We start from the raw sequence: 14,049 nt of genomic DNA on the forward strand, positions 1-14,049 counted from the left end.
AGTATGTCCTTGATTTTTAAGAGATATTCTTAAATCAAATATAAAAAGTGAAATTATTATGATGTTTTGCAGGCACTTTCTCATTAATTATGTAACGTATGTTTCCTGTTAATGCTAGTGTATTGTGTATAATTAAATATGGAAAAATTTCTGAGTTATACGGTACTACTTTAGATCATACAATTTTTCAAATTCAAGATTCAGTGATTCATCATTATAACTGAATTGTTTTCGTGGGCAGAAGTGAAGATCTCATGTTACAATAAACACTCTTAAAAAGTCAACTGTCAAAAACAATAAATTAATTCACAATCGTGTGAATAATTTATCTTGCATGAGTTATTGTTATTATTATTATTATTATTATTAATAATTATTGTTCTGTAGTTACTAGATAAAAAATAGGCCGACAGCGGGAGCATGTGCCTACTATTTTGTAATTATTGCTGGCCTGGAAAAGCCAGTCTAACTGGCGTTTATAATGGTTTGCATTTGCGACTAGAATATCTAAAACGTTAGTGATGTGTTTATTGTGTCTGTGTAGTCCATCTGGGTTGAGGTTTATGTACAGTTTAAGTGTACTGTTTTTCTACAGTTTAATCATCCATTGCCAATTTTGGGATAAAATAAATTAGCCTACTGTTGAGTAGTATCAGTGGCATATCTAGGAGTTTTGAGATGGGGGGGGGGGCTCGATGATCAGTTGAGGGGCGCTAATTTGCAGAATATGGTGATTTTAGGTGGTTTTTAACTACTTGACCGTGATTTTTGGGGGGCGCGTGTTATATAATTTAGAACATAATATAGAGTGATGATTTTGGGGGGGGGGGTGCGCAAGTAATTGTTGGAGGGATGTGCACCCCTGTGCATCCCCCAAGATACGCCACTGAGTAGTGTATACTGTTTTTAAACAAAAGTGTAACACCTGCGGAATCTCCAAGGCATACAAAATATTGTAATCGGACAAGTACAATCATTCCTAATTTTACCAGTAAATTATTAGTTAATTTACGTTTTAACATTATAAAGTAATGTAATCAGTTGTGTTATTCTTACTTTTTATACCATTTTATGCATATTATTTTGTACATGGTATTAAATAAATTTAATCAACTAATAACAAGGCGACTTATACCTTGAAATGTTGATTAAGTAGGCTATTAGAGTCTTTAAACATTTGGAGTTCTTTAGCATTTATTCAGTACAATGATGTGAAAATTACTGATAGCAATCAGTATAGTATGTAAAATTGAGTATAATAAATAGATAGCATTATCGTGTAGAGTACATTGCTGAATAAAAAATATAATCACTTGTAAAAGGTTTACCACACTCTAAATGTATTATAATATAATTAATATTACTTTATACATATGTCATCATTATTTAATACTTAGTTAATTAATATTAATATTTAATCATTAACTGTATTATGATTGTTTTTATTGTCACTAATTGTTATTGTTGATTAATTAATATCGTTTTTTATTAAAATAAACAGCAAGAAGAATTTATTATTGTTATTTTTTTTTATGGTTGATTAGTATAATCATTAATAAATGAATAATAAATTAGTATCTAGTGGAATGTTTTAATGTGATTCCTAGACATATTGTAATTGTTAGTTTTTGCGAGCTGTAAAAATATTACGCGAGTTAATGGCTAGTATACATAGCACCACAAGTATTTGTTCTTTGTGCAGTTACTAAAGTCAGGCAGAATGTGGCATCTATTATCTACTACCTACTCCCACGCACTCTCAATTGCATATCATTACCTCGTGCAAACTGACTAGCAACCAGCAAATACGCTTTTACAGTCTTATCAGAAGCCATGCCACTTTAACCTACAGACTACGCCGAAATTACAGCATGAAAATTAGGCTAGACTTGACTTGAAATACTATATTGCCTTTTGACTTTATACTGCTAGGCTATTCTTAGTGGTGGAATTAGTACATGTGTGTGTGTCTACTTCGAGAGTGGGGAGATATTGCCATATCTGCCGGCTATATTAATAGGTAATTATAAAGGTACTGTATGGGCTATTAACTCGCAAATTATTCAAATTGCATATTTAACCACTAATATAGCGGATTAACTCGCAAATTATTCAAATTGCATATTTAACAGCTATATAGCGGCTCTGCCCTTGAGCCATGCCATTTTCAGGTTGCTGGGTGGAATATAATAATAATAATATGTCGTTCTTTAATAGCGCTTCATGCACAAAGCCAAAGCGCTTCACATTACTACCCGGGTCATTGGATCAAACACATATGGAACATATGCTCAACACCAAATTAAATTATTAAATTAAAATGTATATTGTTATTCCATAATATTGCAGCTAGTAATCAGCGCAGCTGTGTTGGAACCTACCAGGTACCCACTTGTACTCCTGGGTGGAGAGGCAACTGTAGATAAAGTGCCTTCCCAAGGACACAAGCGACTTGCACAGCGAGAGTTTGAAACCCCCGACCTCGAGGTTGGGAGTGCAAGCCACAACCGATGCGCCAACCGCTTCTAAAAATAAATAACACCGTGCTCTGCCTTAAATTTAAACTGATTTTTCTTAACTGATGCATTCATTTTTTTAAAATGTAAATATCCATGGACTTTCTATCCTTCGTTGGATGTTGCCTCATTATATCATACATGCCTTAACCGATTGATTGAGTTTTTGACTTTCTAAGCGGTTTTTGAAGCAAAGAAATCTGGGCTTATGTTCGGTAAAAAATTGCCGTCCTGTAGCAATTCTGGCTCGGCAATATGGTCTGCAATTGACAATTGACGAATGCCGACGTGAAGTTCATGGGTTGTTGGAAATGATAACTGGTATCGTGGAAAGCAAATTGAGAAGTGTGAATGGGGGTCATTTTGTATTTTATGACCTGTACTAGATGAAATATGCAACTAAAAAATTCAACTTTACTGTTTTAAGTGTTTAACACAGTATTCCTAAAGTCATGTGGATCTGCATAAAGGCATCAATAGTCATTCTATTCTTAGTTTTAGAAACTATTATTTCCTTTCCACACCTTAATGCTAGTTTGCGATTAAGTCATGCATAATTTTGAAGTCAATACAATACAAAATCTGTAGGTTACATACAGGTATGCTGCAATAGAGCATTTAAAATACTTTAAATTCATAATCATCACAGTGACAGATCCAGGAATTTGAAATACAGGGGGCCCATGGAGGGACTTTGACAGATGTAGGGTCTATATCACCTCAGCCCCACCATAATAAAAAATACTGTATATTTGCCATGCATGCACGCATTCGAAAGAACACATGCTCAAATTTGTGGGATTTTTAAGGTGTACACTTGGAAAAGGAGAATACACTATCCTATTGTGCCAATAAATTTTTTATTAAACTGATCAGATACTGTGCTGTACATGGCCTGTTTGGCCAGAAAATGACCATTTGAACTTTGCTTTGTACTGTAATACCTAATTCACACAATAACCTTTATTATCTTATAGTCTTTATTTTTTATTTTCAGTATGTAAAGTCTTAACATTGCATGGTTTTTACATTATAGTAATCCAGACATATTTTGTATTAACACAGTAGTTTTGCCAATTGTTTTCGACTGTCAACAAGATAGTTTTGTGATTCTAATTTTTTCCTAGATTACAGTAGTTCCATGCATTTTGTAGTTTAACGGCCTTTCACATGGTTGTACGGTATTGTCAGGTGAAGAGGCTTTTAACATCTTCCTCTTTGTTTATTGCTGATCGTAATTGTTTCTCCTGGGAAAGTGTAAATTGCTTGCTCCTAATATAGTTTGACGATATAATTGTCCTTAAGTGTTGTTGATTCCAAATGATGGTTTGATGGATGTGGAGTGTAGCTCGGTGGTTGCCTTGCCTTCCAATTCCTGAGTCCTGGGTTCAAATCCTGTAATAGTATTTTTTTTGCAAAAAAAAAGAAAAAAGTGAACACTACATTTTCATGACATACTGTGACTCTGACCCAATTGGTGTCTTTCTCCCAGATGAAGTTTACCATTGAATGTTGCCCATTTAGAAAGAAAATTACAGAGAGTAGCTTTAGCTCAGTCGGTTAAACTGGTAGTAGCCAATGTATGCGCTCAGTGCAAGTTAACTGCCGGGTCTTACAGTAGGTAAAATGCACCTGATCGGACCCAGAGACATATGGTATTACATGCAATATCTAAAAAGTATTAAAATATATACATTTAGGGCCTATATTAGGTATTTCATGAGTCTCTGATAAAGTATAATATTGACAACAATAGAAGTTACAATCAACTACCTGCTTGCAGTGAAGTGAATCTAAAATTTATTCATGAAGTTTAAAATACCAAACAAAAGCATGCGTGCTGATATTTTATTGCTTTAGAAATATGATTTCAATAAGTATTTTAGTGCATTGTACCATACAAAGCATACGTATGATGTGTTTTGGCTTGTGTTTTTTTTTTTACTTACTGCGTTTGGGAAATAGGTATTAGGTAAATTGAAATGAATAACAGTTAAACTTGCCTAAGACGACTGTGTCTATTAAATGTCGAATAATTTCTAAGTCGATCTTATTTTACAAGCCAAATTGTTGTGTTTTCCATTTTGTCTAAGTCGATCAATATTTCAATGGCAATTTGGATTCGACTTTGGCAAATTCAACTGTAATCAATTATTATAGCCTCTAAAACCTAATTGAAGGGTCTTTTAAAATTGAAATAGCATTTTTTTAAAAAGATATTTTTAGATGTATAGACCTATTGAACGGTTCCCCAGTAACCTTTGGCCCCAGTGCTGTGTACTGCCCATACAGTACCTACTGTACGCCACTGTGTTGATGCATGGAGGTCTGTTTGTCCCTGGTTCAATTCCCATCGCTACTTTCCTTGTATTTCAACTGGAGGACTGAAATGCAAATTACAATAGCGCACTGTCTTTCTGATGAGACGTTTAAGCCGTTGGTCCCATGTGCATTTATGGCCCATGTGCATGTTACAGAACGCAGTTACATTCTTCAGAAAAGAGTAGCGGATTGTCTCCCGGTGTACTGCCCAATCACCACCAAAAGGACCCCATTGGAAATAAGTCGTCTTCAGATTTTTGTGGGTTATCTTTGGTGTTTACACCAAAATAAATCCAGCCATCCATCAATCATAATCATACTTCCTTACTACTGATAATGAGATAAAGTAAACTTGACTCCCTAATTACCAGCACTTGGTAATGAGTTCGTAATCTTGACTCCCTAGCCAGTGATAATTGACAAGTGTACTTCAGATGGATCTGAAAGAGATAGAACATTGTATTTAATTGAATTCCATCATGATTGTGAAACACCTTTCTAAAAGGACATAAAGTTCAATAACAAAATGAATCTTTTCAGTTGAAAGGTAGAGATTCCTACAAACCCAACAAGAAGGTACAGTACATAACAACATATTTATGTTTTAATGGTTAAATGCTAAAAAATATGACTAAAAGAAATGAGTTAAACTTTTGCTCTCTGCCACAGATGACCGGAGACCAAGACAAGGGGGCCCAGAAGAGAAGAAATTGTGAAGTAATTTGAGACCATTAGAAAAGCCCTATTACGTACCAAAAATTATTTTTATGTGCAATGAGAAAGACATTTTAGCCAGACACACCTAACTGCCAGGCTCAGTAATGTTGGCAGTTATCGCTCACTGCTAGCCTAGCTCTATCCTGTTACCAAAATTTAACTTGTTCGCAGTAAAATTAGCTGCAAATTTATGTTCACATTTTATTGGTCCAGGTAAAAGTAGCAGACGAATGCAATTGAAATCAGCAAACGTTACAAGGAAGGTCAAAAGGTCTACTGATTAATCTCAGATAAAATAGTATAATGCATACTCCAAGTATCGAAGGAAGGACGTTAATAATTTATTGGTTTTGAATATTTACTGTATTAAAAAATGCTTGCTGTTTTAAAAATGGCTCCAACATCTTCTATTATTAATATTTTTGACAGAATTATTCATTTTGATGTAGGCAAATGTATTGTTATATTATATTAGCAAGTACATTATCATCAATGCACTTTGAATAAGAATTAAAGTAGTAGTAGTAGTTCTATTCAGTTACTCATCGACACCTGTTCACCATCTGGATGAGACCTCAGTGACAGGGGATATGAGATGTACAGTATACCGGGGGAACCCCTTACTTATCTTGAAGGATGTACTGGGTTCTTTTAGTGCACATGAGCAAATTGTGTACACTTGGCCTACGGTTTCTAGCCTTATCCGAGAAGGCTTCTTCCACCTCCAGAACCAGGCGAGCATATCGTTCAAACCAATGCTGATATTATGGCTGTAGGTTGCACGCTCCTGCCTTAAGCGGTCGGCCATTTAACTTGCCAAATAATAGTACAGTATTATCGTACTATCAATAAAAGTAAATTTAATTTCCATGTAAACGTATAAAAATTGGGTTTAATTATGAACAAGTAACCTATTTTGTCGGTTCACTACCACCAGGTATAATAACAGATATTTTATATATGCATGTCAGTGCATAATGTTTGACCAAACTGTCTGATGGTTGTTTCATAGACCCTTTTGTTTTTATATTGGTAAAAATTGGTTATCTAGATTGATATGATATAATTCAGTATCCAACAGAACGTGCAATCTGCTATGCTTGCCTTCAGTTTATTTTTAGTTTGCATCCCAAAACCAGAGGAAACTTTGTTCTAATTAACTTTGAATACTGTACTGTACAATCCTTTTGCATTTATTACCAACAAGCACTGGACACAACCAGTGGTTGTGTCTGCAGTATTTTTGAAATGTAGATGAATTTTAGGTGTAAGGTATAACAACAATCATCAAGTGATCTCTGCTAGAACTTGTTTAAATGAAGCCTCGTGGACCACAAAAACGACTTTTCACAATTGAATCGTACTTGCATGGATTATTGTGGTGTTTCTCAGTATGAAATTGATCCATCACATACCCACATGTTATTATCCGATTGTATTATGTTCTACAGTATTTTTGTAGACTTAATTATGAATTTTTATCTCCTTTATTTTATTCACATAAATTCATAATGTTTTCATTTAATAGTAATTCTTGTTTTTACCTGCATCCTCACACAACACGTCATCAAAGAAATTCAATCTTGAAAAGTTTATTATAGTAAAACTGTGAGGAGCTTACAGAAATGGATCAAGAATGCTTCTGTCTGATGTGAGAGAATGGGATGGGAGAAGGTTGGAGTTGTGGGTATAGGGTGTGGATAAGGGTAAAGTGAGGATGTGGGTGCACAAAAATCATGGATCGATTATTTGTGGTGGATGGTTGGGGTGAAGTGTGTTTCACTATCGATTTCTACTATGATTTATCGTATTAACATAAACAGAAGGCTTAAGTGCGTGTGGGCGTTACTTTTGGTGAACATCAACAGTATGTGGGTGGTGTCTGTTCGATCACCTATACTATAACTAGAAGCTAGATTTTGGTCCGGTCCGCTGGTACAACATGTTATATATGTGACGTAAATTACATGCTCGCATGTGTAAAGCCTGTTTACCACTGGGCAAATTTATTAGCACGAATTGAAAGCGTCGGTTCATGCACATCTCTATCGGAGTTTTTCGCTTCAGCGAAAATTAGTAGTCCGAAGTGTTTATACTTTTTGCGAAGGAAGCGATCGATGCCTTCGATTCGCATGAACAAATTTCCCAAGTGGAAAATAGATTGGTATAAGACAGAATAAGAGTTCAAGAGCAACTGTTATGTCAAAAGAAAAAAAGAGATTATGATGTCTGAGGCAAATAGACTATAGGATTTCCTACAGACACACCTTTAGTGGAGCTGTTTACTGTCGCTAAATGTTAAACTAAGTAATATTAGCATAAGAATATGGCAGTATTGTATAGGCCTACCTTAGTACAGAGAAGTTGTAATACTTTTACTCATAAATTTGACAATAGTAAGTCGTTTCCAGTAAATGAACTATCATTTTAAAGCTTAGAATGTGGAGAATATGAATACAAAAAAAAATATAAAATATAAACAAAATTTAAATAAATATATAAAAAATATAAAAGTAAATATTCTTGTTTTATTCACTGATGCTAGTTTTGGCATGGTATGCCCCATATTACTGCACATAAGTGTGAATGCAAAGTAAAATTTAATTCTCCTTAAATAATATATTATAAATCTATTACTGAAGTGATTTGAAATAATTTTTCAAATATTAGAAAACATGTTTTCAAAAGCAAAATGACTGAACCGTAGCAAACCTAAGTAGGCAAAGAGAATTGCACCTGGACATAGGCAAGTATAAACACAACACAAACGGCTGATGCAACATTAGAGTTTGTATACCAACCAGCCTAGGTTTAAAGAGTATGCATTGTATTGTAGCTTACTGAAGCTCTGTATTGAGAAGCAGACAGAAAAAAAATCAATTCTATCGATTGAAATTATAAGGATTATTATCTGTTTTTGAATTTAATTTACAGAAAATTAAATTAATCAAGATCGCAAAGTATATACCGTATAGAGATCAGTTGTAATGAAGAATTATATGGAAAGTAATTATTTGAAGGTCTAATGCGGAGACATAGATTTCCGATTGTTAGAATATGGCGCCAAACCAACAAATGGCAGATTTTTAAATGTCAGATCATCAGAATGTTGAATGTATCTCCAGTTGAAATCGCAGTGTTTATATGATTATATAATCACGTTAATATTAAAAAAGCTCTCAAAGGAAATCTTCAGATTGAATAAAGAGTTGAATTGCATAAACTGAATTCAGATGAGAGAAAAAAATGTTTTTTTGCGTATTTAGTATGAAAATCCTTTAAATCTATTGCCAGTCAAGTTAGCATAAATAAATAACCTTTAACCCTTAAGGGTGTGTTCAGGCGAGAACGGGAAAGAGTTACATAGGGTTCTTACGGGTACTGTATCCGCGGGTGGTCTACCTGTTCGTGCAGAACTCATCTTTCAAAAACACAAATAACCTCGGACGTAAAACCTAAGGTATTATGCAAATTATGAATTTCTATCAAGTTGCCCTAGACCCTTGCGTCACCCAGCTGCATCACCCCACGCTTTAATATAAGAAAAAGACTTTGGTGTTGGTCCACTGTTGTCTCAAAATCAAGTAATGAATTAAACCGAAGAAGCTCAATAATAAAGCATAGCAAACTCACAATAAATCGCAGATGTACATTTTGGGCGTATAAGCCATGAACTTCCATTCATTTGACAATTGTATTTTAATAACAGAAAAATTACTACCACTGTTAAAAAGGAATATTAAGCAGTGGTGCCATGATCATGTAGGCATGTAGCAGGCTATGTAACAAGGTAACAATCTGGATTCTAAGCTAGCCCTCAGTTGAAATAATTTATTTTATCGAGCTTTTCAGTTTTGTTTTTACGGTAGAAATAAATTGTAAAAGAAGCAGGGACCATGAACATTTTCTTCTGGCGCGTTAAACAATCAAAGGGGATTAAGTGATAAAAAATGCTCCCTGCTGCTAACACATGCTGCTTTTGCTCCTCCAAAAACACTGCAATTTGCAGCGTTGGATTATCAGCGGATATCAGCAGGCGGTCCACGTTTAACACCTGTTCTGGTTAGAAGTGTAAATGGCCGTTTCCGTATTTGTCCCGTGTTAAACTCAACAAAAAACTTGCCCGAACGCACCCTAAGAGTTTGTATAAAGAATATTTCTTTACACAACTTTTCAATACTGATCTATTTTATTATAGTTAAATGGTCTATACAGTACAATGATGGTGGTCTACTAAATATTACAGCTGTTGGTAAATAGATTGGCTGTAGACGTTCGACTACTGTATATAGCCCAGTAGTATTATCATTCCTGAAGATGAGCCAATAAATGTCGAAACCTCGAATCATGGCCTCTCTTCCTTTATTCGTAGATAACGTTCCTTCTATGTATAGCCCAGTATTACACTAATAAATAAAAAATCATGGTTGATGATCTATAAATAGATTATTTTATGGAATGCTTTGCTGAGCAAAGAGATCACACACTAGTAGTTAAATATCGCCGCATACCATCTTCACAGAACGCCTCTTAAGTAATCCTTGGGCTCTGACTGAACTTTGGTACCCCAAGATATCCCACTGGATTTTATCCATCCAAGAGCTTACAGTATTGTTAATGGCACAATGAAGAACAAAAATGATGCATATCGATATGTTGATATAAAGGTTGCATCTTCAGAAATTGGAGTCGTCAACCTAATACCTGTACTTGCCTGGATGGAGGATTCGCTGAGTTTTCATCCATCCAGGCACCTGTTTACTTCTACCATTGTATATCATGAAATGTAGTATTGTAATGTATTATTGTACAGGTAATATGAATTGTCAAAAATGAACTATTATATATTTATAGATTTTTTCATACAGTATACCAACTTGCTACGGTTCGTGAGAAAATTTCCTGTACGATCAAAAATTGAAATGGTACCGGGGTCACACAGGTCATTCCATTTATAGAAGAAAGCCTTTAAATAGTAGAGAAAGCATACTTTTCATATAACCATAGTAGCTAGCCTAGGTCAAAATGAAATTCCAGCTGTATAATATTCTTACAGGTCAAACTGAATCTACATAATGTGACCTCTGTCTATTTACCATTTACTTGACAGGTGTATTTAGTGTTCGAAACTTGTAGTAAATCCAGATAATACTGCTTACCTTTTTGCATATGTTTACTTTATGTAGACCGGAAAGATAAAAATATTGCCTCCATGAATTAGTCAATTAGGATCAATAAAAAAATTATTAGTTTATCAACCTTGCTCACATGTCTTTTATGGTACTGAAAAAAAAGATATATTTGAAAAAAAAAATAATAATAATTTAGAAAAAAAGTAGTTAGTAGATATTTGTATTATCTCAGTAATGTTTTACTTGAATATCAATGCACTAGCAAACATCCCAAAGGTTATATTTGGCTTTAGCAAAATAGTTAATAAAGAAAAAGCCTCCCTCCCTACTACATCACTTTTCCAGCCTAGATAGGGTGATAAATTAACAATATTTTTATATGATATTTGTCAGTTTCTAGTTATAATCAGACCATCCATTTTTCTCCCCCTTTTTGAAATTTCTAGATTCTTTCATTAGGTCGAGCCAATCCAAGATTTGAGAGCAGTGCTAAATCCTTTAAAAATATTGATTTTTTTCTAGCCTCTGCCTTGATGCTCTACAGTGTTCCTTTAGGTTATTATAAGGAGCAAAGTGAGGAAGGGTGGTAGCTACTGGAGAGGTTGTGAAGGGTCTCTGTAGGCTATAGCTTGTTTGTCCTGAGAAACATTAGTTTTAGTACTATGGAAATCTTGGTCCCTTGCAATATTTTTTAAATCGTTTTTATCCCTGGGTAATGTTTTTTGGTGTTTTTTTTTTTATCCCTGGGAATTGTTTTTTTTGTTTGTCCTGAGAAACATTAGTTTTAGTACTATGGAAATCTTGGTCCCTTGCAATATTTTTTAAATCGTTTTTATCCCTGGGTAATGTTTTTTGGTGTTTTTTTTTTTTGGTCCCTGGGAATTGTTTTTTTTTTTTTTTTGGACCCTGGGAAATCTTTATTTGGTCCCTGGGAAACACCTATCTGTATAACTATAGTAGGTGCTTTTCCCTTGGCATCTGTGTTCCTCATTAATACTGCATGTTGGATATGCTTTTAATTTATGAACCCACTCAATTATTCATTGTGGTGTGAGTTTGTTAAGCCCATACCATCCCTAATGGCAGGGCGGTCAGCTAGACCAATAGAAATCATATAGCAAATAAATTAGTGCTGTAGTTACTTAATGATTTTGCAAAATGGTATATGGTAATGGTAGAATACTGTATTTATAGAGCAGCTTCCAGAATAATATCTTCTCACGGCACTGACAGTATACAGGCCAGAAGTCAGTGACCAAAAAATTTAAATAAATAAAATAAAAATAAATAAAAGATAAAATAAGCAATCAAGCCATTCAAGTATGATGTGAGATGGCAGCCAAAAATGGCAAAAAAAAAAAAAAAATGGACAGCGAACATGAAAGGGAAGGGAAATGCGTACTCTCGATGTTGAGATACTGTTGCCACCACAACTGTGTATGAGCAGGTAACCCGGCGACAGTTTGCTGGACTCCAGTAGCTTCTACCTTGGATAAGCCTTGGCTCTACTACCGTGCACTCTTAAGGGGCGACATCAGCTCAAGTAAGGGAGTTGGGACGTGTCACGGTAATCAACTAGAACCTAATTAATCAACTTGTAATTTCGAATGATTATGGTACAAGTTATTTTTTACTTGTTTTATTTCGTAGACAATTTTCTTACTGTAAGAACTCCATTGAAAAAGGTAGAACTTGCCGTTGATGTCAAGAAGCATAAAATGGCCTTAATATCATGATTGTGTTTTAAAATTGCAGCAATGAAGCAAGCAGATAAGAAGTTGCTACAGTGATGCAGTCTGGCTGTTCCAATTTAGGCTCGCAAATAAAGGCAGTAATGAATCTCATTTGATATCTCATTTCAACAGTATTCCCTTAGACATGGTACTTTATTTTGGTCACTCTCCACCATTGGCAAAGCCATCTGGGGATGTGTGTATGAGGGGGTGGGAGGGATGTTACTAGCCCTTAAAATGTTCCACTATCTCTTGGCACCAGGGACCTTGATAACCCCTGTACTTTGACCAGTTCATTTCCTCTGGACACTATATTGTCAGACTCCCTGTCAGAACACTTACTGTAGCCCTTCCTGTAGGGCAAATCCTCCCCTGCCACTGCACTTCCCCAAGGATATATACACTTCATACTGGGAATGTTCTATTTAAATGTTTTTGGGTCATACTAATTTATCTTGCTTAACCAGGATGCTTCATAAAGGCGTACATTATGTGGTACATTTGGTTATGATCTGTATAAACAGAAATTATAAGAACTTAGTGGAAATTGCAATAAACTACTTTTTTTTATATAGTAAGTGGAAATGAATATTATTATGAAAGTTATACTATGGATATTACTCCTCAGCAGTAATAATTCTGATTGGATTACAGTGATTGCTGTATCAGATGGAAAATTTGATCCATTTCCACTGCAGTGTAATATTGTTTATATCAAAAACTTAAATCTCTTTTCAGTTATATTATTGCGCTCTCCAACTGCGATTGTAGATTCTAAATTACGGTCAAATAAATTAAATTATTAGTTTCTCATTTGGAATTTAAAACACCAATCTGCATGTTTTTTTCTGTGTGCACTAGACAATAAGATTGATTGATTGATTGAATGATCATTGAAGACAACCTGTTTTTTTAATTAAAAAATGCAGGCCTGTAGATGTAACATTGGCCTAGTTCTGCATTTGCATTTTGTTTGCTTTACAACATGATCTTCGCGTGAGAATTGAAAAAGCACATTTCACGTTTGATAGTTAATCAATGTTTTGCAATACATTTGCAATGAATATTGACAACGTTTGCTTCGTGCGGTGTACATGAAAGAATTTATGTGAAATGTAGTTAACCAAATGTGGAGATGGCATTACATTTTGTGCAAAAACAAATTTTTGCTTCAAGATGATTTCTGTTACAGCAAGTTGACCCAAAAAGGCCTCTTTGAATACGATAAATGTTCAAATACAAGCCTCTATCAAATAAGCATTGAACCAAACATGATTTTTCGGCCATGCGTAGAATTCTGTACCTCATACAACCTCAGGGGCTGGGATAGGCTTGACCCACAAGTACCTTCCTGGACCTCCACTATGAATTCTTATATGCATTTGCATTTGTTTTGGTTTTTCTTCTCTGTTGTTGTTAATGTTAAGCGCCTTCGAGGTTGTGTCAACAAAACACATTTAACAAAAGCATTTTTGTGCTGCTACTGTATCTCTGGAGACATTGTTATTTATTGAGTCCAAGGCAATTAAACTTAAGGACGCACATCTCGGAACATCAAAGGTTATAACTCTGGCATCGACATTCTAGGCGCACGTGCGTCCCTACACGCTGAACGTCACAAAAACCATA

At 34.8% G+C, this 14,049-nt stretch overlaps 1 protein-coding gene across 1 annotated transcript in view; it reads left to right on the forward strand.

The window, feature by feature from the left end:
- The window catches only part of LOC117125211 (ras-related protein Rab-26-like), a 30,228-nt gene that overhangs the window by 7,555 nt on the left and 8,624 nt on the right, over positions 1 to 14,049 (forward strand). The window lies entirely within an intron of this gene.

The sequence above is a fragment of the Anneissia japonica genome, unplaced genomic scaffold (assembly GCF_011630105.1).
Source record: "Anneissia japonica isolate Jap-2015-1 unplaced genomic scaffold, ASM1163010v1 scaffold212_len457575_cov179, whole genome shotgun sequence".
Classification (NCBI taxonomy): domain Eukaryota; kingdom Metazoa; phylum Echinodermata; class Crinoidea; order Comatulida; family Comatulidae; genus Anneissia; species Anneissia japonica.